The sequence below is a fragment of the Elephantulus edwardii genome, unplaced genomic scaffold (assembly GCF_000299155.1).
Source record: "Elephantulus edwardii isolate Elephantulus edwardi_28Jun2011 unplaced genomic scaffold, EleEdw1.0 scaffold00001, whole genome shotgun sequence".
Classification (NCBI taxonomy): domain Eukaryota; kingdom Metazoa; phylum Chordata; class Mammalia; order Macroscelidea; family Macroscelididae; genus Elephantulus; species Elephantulus edwardii.
In genome coordinates, this window is record NW_006399751.1 from 31,164,815 (window position 1) to 31,172,871 (window position 8,057).

The following is an 8,057-nucleotide window of genomic DNA, read 5'->3' on the forward strand; positions in this document are numbered from 1 at the left end:
CCAATTACTGCTTACAATTGTTCCTCTTCCTTTGTATTTTCATACTTGACAGCTCAACCTCAGTTGCCCGTTCTGTTATCTACATGTGTTCTGTTTTACATAGGGTTTTCGGAGGCCTGCTATTTCAGAAGAGGATGGCCAATCCTTCTTCCTAGTCTGTCTTAATCTTAATGTTCAGATTTAGAGAAGTATCAGACAGACCAGCATTTTACAGAAAAGTGAAAGATATATCTCTTATTGTGGAGTTAACCATTAGTATCAGTGTTGTCCCTGCCTTTGGCAGACATGTCTTTTTTACCCACTTATTTCCCTTCTCCACCATCCACCAGGATACCCATACACTTCTACCCACTCCCTTCAATACCTAACTCCCAATGTCCAGCCCTTGATGTGATAGCTTATATCTGAAGCTTCCTTGGCTTCTGTGATTCCAAACACGTCGGCTGCTGATGGTTCCTTATGCTGTGACCTGTGTCTCTTACGTTTAGTGGTAATGTTTCCCTAGCGAAGGTGATGTGTTCTGTAGAACTGGTGTGTAGATAGGGTTTGTTTGTTTTTTTTTCTCGATCTCTTTCTTTCCCCTTCTGCACAACCCGAGAAACAGATCCCACGCAGTCTTCGGTTACCTGGAAAGTAGGTGGAGGGTTTCAAGGTCCCTTGGCTGTCCTGATTCTCCACCAGTCACAATCTCTTTCTTTCCCCCTCTATATAAACAAAACAATTAGCGTAATTCACCACATTAACAAAGCAAATAACAAGAAACATATGACCTTTGCAATTGATGCAGAAAAGGCATTTGACAAAATCTAATACCCATACCTGATAAAGAAACTCAGGAAAATTGGAATAGGATGGAATTTTCTCAGAATAGTGAAAAGTATATATGCAAAGCCAAGAGTCAATATAATTCTCAATAGAGGAAGACTAAAAGCATTTTCCTTGCTAAAAGGATGCCCACTGTCACATTTCTATTCAATATTGTATTCAAAGTGCTTGCTAGGGCAATACGACAAGAGAAGGAAATACAAGGCATCCAGATTGACAAAGAAATGGTTCAACTATCACTACATGCAGATTATATAATAGGGTACACAGAAAAACCCAAAGACAACAAAAAAAAACAACCTGTTAGAGCTAGTAGACCAATTTAGTAGAGTGGCAGGATATAAGATCAATATTAAAAAATCAGTGAGATTCCTCTACAGTAACAAAGAGAAGTCAAGAGAAGGAAACCAAGAAAACAATATCATTTACAGTAGCCAACTACAAATTGAGATACTTGAAAGTGAAACTAACTAGAGACACAAAAGACCTGTACAAAAGAAAACTACAGAGCTTTTCTGCAAGACACAATATAAGACAAAAGAAATGGAAAAATATGCCAGCTTCATAGATAAGAAAATTCAATATCATGAAAATGACTAAAATTCATGAAATTCAATATCATGAAAATATTACTAAAAGCAATCTACATGTCCAATACAACCTCAATTAAGATACCAAAATCATTTTCCAAGGAGATCAAAAGTGACATTTTTTTCAGTATGGCTTGTATCTGGCAGCATCATGATAATGGAGAAAAAAACTGAGGTCATTAACAATTTCATTTTGCTGAGATTGATAATCAGCACTCTTGATACAAACAGCCAGGAAATCAAAAGATGAGTTGCTTCAGGAAAGTTTGCTGTCAGAGAACTCTCCAGAGTACTAAAGAGCAATGATGTCAACCTAAAGACTAAGGTGCTCCTGTTCCAGGCTATAGTCTTCACAATTTTTTTGTTATGCATCTGAGAGATGCACAATGACTAAAGATGTTACAAGAACTGATGATGCCTTGGAGTTGTAATGTTAGAGAAATGTGTTGAATGTAATATAGATGACCAAGAGAATAGATAGGTCTGTCCTGGGGACTGTCAAACCAGGCTGCTTCTTGGACGCAAAGATTTTGAACCTCTCTCTCATGCATGTACAGTTTTTGACCTTTTATAGCAAATGCTTTAAGTCCTCCACTGTTTTGGCAATCAAAGTTATGTAGCTATATAACTCAGATTGTTGATGAGTCTTCTTCCTAATGCCACGTTCTTCTTCATAAAATCCAGCCTCCCAAATGATCTGTTCTGCATAGATTGAAAAGCTATGGACCAACTAGTGAAATTCAGATGAAGATTGGAACTCATTCAGTTATATTGTGTCAATAAGTTTGTGATTTTACAAATACATAACGACTGTGTAAGATGTTAACAACAGGGACAACTGATATGAGGTGTATAAGTGACTGTGTGCATGACTGACATTCCAACTCTTCTCTAAATTATAAAATTATTTGAAACAAAAACATTTAAAAAGGTGAAATTATCAAACTCTTTTGGAGAGAAAAAAGACCCTAAATATGCAGAGCACTTCTGAAAAATAAAAATGCAGAGGCATAGCACTTCCTGATGGCAAAACCTACTGCACAGTGATAGTAACCAAAACAGCATGGTACTGGTACAATGACAGGCACATAGACCAATGCAATAGAATTGAGAATCCAAAAATAAACCCAGAAATCTATGGTTAACTGATATTTCATAAGACAATAAAACCAATCAAATGAGTAAATGATAACCTCTTCAAGTAAATGTGTCGGCAAAACTGGACTTCCACCTGCAGAAAGCTGAAACAGGATCCATGTATCACACCATAGAAAAAATCAATTCAAGATGAATCAGAGACCTGGGAGTAAAGCCCATAGCCATAAAGTTCATCAGAGACAAACTGAGATCAAGCATAGATGGCCTAGTCTGTGGTATAAAGAGATTGCTAAATGCAGCCAGAAATGCACAATATGGAGAGGATAAAATTGATGAATGGGACCTTCTAAAGATTAAATCTCTGTGCACGCTGAAAACATTTTCCAACAGAGTGAAAAGAAAACCTACTGACTGGGGATAAAAACACTTGGTAATACCATTTCAAACAAGGGTCTTATATCAAAGTTTGCAGAACCCTACAGGGTTTCCACAAGAAAATGATGGATCACGCAATTATAAAATGGGCAAAAGACATGGAAAGACTTTTCACAGAGGAAGATATTTGGATGGCCAACTGACACATGAAGAAATACTCAAAATCATTGGCAATAAGAGAGATGCAAATTAAAACAACACTGAGATACCTTTGTCTCAGTGACAAAGTTTAACAGAACAACAAGTAATAAATGAGGATGTGATGATATAGGAATTCTTATACACTGTTGGTGGGATTGTGAAATGATACAATCACTCCAGCAGATAAGTTTGGCATTTCCTCTTGAATCTGAATATAGAAATTCCATATGACCCAGATATTTCACTGCTTGGAATAATATGTCCCAAAAAATGAAAACTGAGACACAAAAGGAGATTTGTACACCAATGTTCATCACAGCATTATTCACCATGGCAAGAACATAAAAATAGCCCAAATGTCCAACCACAACTGAATGGATTGAGAAGTTATGGTACATTCACACAATGGAATGCTACGCAACACACAGGAGCAATGATTTTGTAAATCACTACCTAACATGGGAGGGACTAGAAAGTGTTATGCTAAGTGAACTAACTCAGTCCTATAAGGACAAATACCATATAAAGTCATTATTGTAAAATATGTATGAAGATCCAAGGGGAGGTAGGAGGTGGTTAATGTCAAGGTCACACAATTTGATGGGTGGAGGGAGGAGTGGGTAAAGAAAATGGGAAAGATCTGGTGTGAAAAAAATGTTTATAAACTTTCTAATTAAACCACTATAAAATAAAAATATTTTTAAAAAAGGAAGGGTAGTCTAGTGGGTAAGGCATTGTGCTGCCAACTGAGAAAAAGTAATTTTTCAGCTACTCTGTGGAGATGGGCAATGCCCTTTTGAGTGATTTATATAGCTTCTAAAAACCCAGTGCAGAGTCAACTATGAGTCACTTCTGACTCAATAGCAATAAATTGTTGTCACAGAAAAACAATGGACACCTCAATTTCTCTGATCTTTAAATGACAATGAAAAGTGAATCATAATAAAAATAATCATCATCATTATGTTGTTGTTGTTGTTGTTATGTGCCGTCGAGTCGCTTGCGACTCATAGCGACCCTATGTACACCAGCCCTAAACTCCGCTCTGTCCTGTGCCAATCGCACTGTCTCTGACACTCCCATCCCAATTATTCCAGTCACTGAATCAATCCACCTCATAGAGGGCCTTCCTCTCCTGCGCTGTCCCTCCACCCTCCCAAACATGATGTCCCTCTCTAAGGATCAGTCTCTCCTCACAACATGTCCAAAGTATGTTAGACGGAGCCTCAGAATCCTTGCCTCCAAGGAGCCACCCGGTTTAACCCTTTCCAGGACAAATCTGTTTGTTTTCCTAGCAGTCCATGGTATTCTCAATACTCTTCTCCAGCACCACAGCTCAAAGGCATCAATTCTCCTTCTATCCTCCTTGGTCATTGTCCAACTCTCTGATGCATAACAAGTGATTGTGAAGACCATAGCCTGTATCAGACGCACCTGAGTCTCCAGAGAGATACCATTGCTCTTCGGTACTTTGGAGAGGTCCCTAACAGCAGACTTTCCCATGGCAATGCGCCTTTTAATTTCCTGGCTGCTGGTGCCAAGACTGTTAACTACGGAGCCAAGCAAACTAAAGCCGTGTACAATCTCAATCTCTTCACCATCCATCCTGATGCTGCCAATTGGTCCAGTGGTGAGAATCTTTGTCTTCTTGACATTGAGCCTCCTTCTGTAAAACAAGAAATAGGTAAAAGATATAACTGGGTCTTCAAGGTGATTAAAGTGAAGGAAATTTGACACTTCATTCACAGAAAGAGTGAAACTGGTACTCAGAAAGGAAGCAGGTGTTAGGGGGTCAGAGGTTGGAGAGGTGAAAGGGATCATGAGTTAAATACAAGTCCAATCGGAATAAGAGATGAAGGGAGTACATGGACTAAAGAACTCGTCTGCTAGGTACCTCTAAAATGGGAAAAGATGGACGTGGGCCTTTAATCACAGCTTCCTTAAAGGTCAGGGGCAAGCAGGTAATGAGTGAGAACTGCTTTTGAACAGTTTAAAATTACAAGCATATTTCAAACATAAGAAAGAAGATGTCCAGAAGTTGATATTCTGAGGCTTTACCTTTTTTTAAGGATTTTTTAAGCTATCCCTTAAGAATTTGTGTGTTTTTTAACATTATAATAATAAGCTCACTTCTTTTCTCCTACTCCCCTTTGCTCCTCTTGTCAAAAGTCAACACCTCTCTTCAGATTCTGTGGTAGAATATTTTGTTACTTTTTCCAGGGTTACTGCATATAACTCAAGGCAGCAAACCTAACATATATATCAGTTATCTTAGTCTCCTTTTCATCCCCTAATTACCATCGGGGTTAAGCTGTCAAACAAATTCATTTTCACTTCTCTCCATTTTCCTTTAAAAGCAAACTTATTATTATTCACAATTGTATCTAAATACACAAAATTCCCTTTATCTTTGTATGCACTAAAGGTTTCCCACAATAGGTTTCTTAATGTTGCCTTAATAATACCCTGGGCTTTAAAACAGCTGGTTATGGCAAACTGTCTTAATTCCTTTCCAGAACAAACACAGTATCTAATGCATATACTTTCCTTGCAAAAACTCTTGCTGTTACAAGTTGCTTTTTTGTGTCCTAAAATGTTATCTTCCTAGAGCACTACTGCTTAGTACACCAGACCTCTAATCTTCAAGATCCTAGGGTGTATTTTTCCTTCTCCTGTCTTGAAAGAAAATTTACCAATAAAATACAAATGAGAAAAGAAAAATCAAAATAAATACTGCATTATTTATGCTGATGGTAAAGAGTCTAGACAGAAAGAGAAGCGAGCTGTCAACAATTATTGCATGAATAGGACTCATAGACAACAGGACCCATAGTTTTTCACGAACTTTCCTTCCTGTATTTATAATCATTTTTCTAGTCAAATACTATTTATTAAATATTATGTATTTGTTGTTTATGTTTATGTATTTATTATTGTTTTAAGTTGGTGTTGAGTCTTTTTTATCTGATGGCAAACCCATGTATGCAGAACAGAACTACTTTATAGGATTTTCAAGAATGTATTATTTTAAAATCAGATAAACAAGTTTGCCTTCTCAAAAGCTACTAGGTAGATTTGAACTGACAACCTCTCAGTTGGTAAATGAGAACTTAGCCATGGGAGCCACCTAGCGACATCAGCTCATAGCTGACCCTACAGTGGGTTTTCTGATGTTATAATCGCACAGGAGAATCTCTCCCTCCCTTGGGTCTAATAATGGATGTAAATCACCAGATAGGCACCATCTCTGGGTTAACAGCACAACTATCTTTGGATTATACTATCAAGGCTGCCTGTCATAAGAAAAATGAACATAAAGCGCATAAATTAGACAGCAGTTAAAACAATAACAATAAACAAATAACAAAATTCCACTGCCCACAACTGAATTCTGACTCATAGAGATTGGATTTTGAAAGCTATCATTTTTAAGGAAAGAAATTGCTTATTTTTTTTTCTCCTGAGGGCCACTGGTGGATTCAAACCACCAACCTTTGAGTTAGCAGCACAACACATAACCACAAGATACCACCAACGCAGATGGAGATGACAAAATAGGCAAGGTCAAGTCAGAAAGAGGGAAGAACATGTGAGAAGACTCAGACAGGCATAAAAGGAAACTTAGGTAGGAACTGAAGGTGTTAAATGTAGAGGTAAAGATATAAGAAGAGGCTGTGAAAAGCGGTGAGGATGCCAAGCTGCCATTTGTATTTTATCCTGTAGTGGAGAAGTAGTTTTGCAGGGAGTGCTGGTGGGTAAGGAGTTGCCCTGCAAACTCAAAGGCAGGTGGTTCAAATCCACCAATTGCTCCCCAGAAGAAAGATGAACAAGTCCTCCCATGCAATTTATAGCCTACAAAAACCCATTGGAGAGTCAGCTATGAGTCAGTTTCAATGCTTCAACACATAATAACAACAGTAGAGGAGTTGGAACACTTTCATATAGTGTGTATTGGGGGGGGTTTAGTATCACAAAAGTTCTTTGTAGAATTCTTTTTTGTCCCTCTGTGGGCTTTTGTCATTTTTGTTTGTTTTGTTTTAAACCACCCTTTCAAAGCTGTCCTTAGCTTGCAGGCTGTAAGGCTGTATAGAAATAGGCCAGAGGATCCATTTGGCCTGCAGGCCTTAGTTTATCAACCTCTACTGTCATCAATTGTTTTATTTTGTCACATTGCCAGGAATTCCAGGGCCCAGAGGAGGGAGAAAGAGAAGTCAGAAGAGTCATCTCAGAAAAGACAGCAGGGCAGTGAAGGACAAGCTTGAGAGTATACTAAAAACAGGTCACTAGGTGGACCAGAGTAAACCTTATTGATATCATTATCCCCTAATCTCACAGATCATGTTTTGTTTTTGAACACTAGGGTGATACTGTGGAATATATAACTGAACATCTGGGGAAATAATACATATCCAGACATGGATTTGCGTGTCTTATTATAATAACAAGTATTTTGATCTTTTGAATTAGTTATTCTTCAGCAATCAAGGAAAGGCTTTGCTTTCAGAACCAGATCATCATTCAGTGAGTACAATATCCTTTCGTATTATGATTCATAGCCCCTGAGGTAGAAATCTTACCTGAGCAACGTTTTATTCTTTCTGCTTACTGGAGACGTCTCACAAAAATGAAAAATTTCAGACACAGTAATGAGGAGCTGAGCTATTGAGATTTTCAGGTATGTTCAGCTACCTTAAATTAGTTCACAGTTTATGTTACCGGCCAATGGATGCCCAGTTCTCTGTAATGAGAGAGAACTATACCGACCTGGAAAATTCTCCAGGGAAGAGGACTGTCCCTGAATTTAAAGTGCAGTTTCTATCCTTGCCATCCATATATCTCCAACCAAAAATGTGGTCATTAGGCTGACTCAGCACTACAGGTACACTGTGGTACCTACACCCTCCCTGATATGAGTACAGCCAGGCAAGAAAGTCCAATTCTTCATTTGTCTGACACAACTACCTCCTG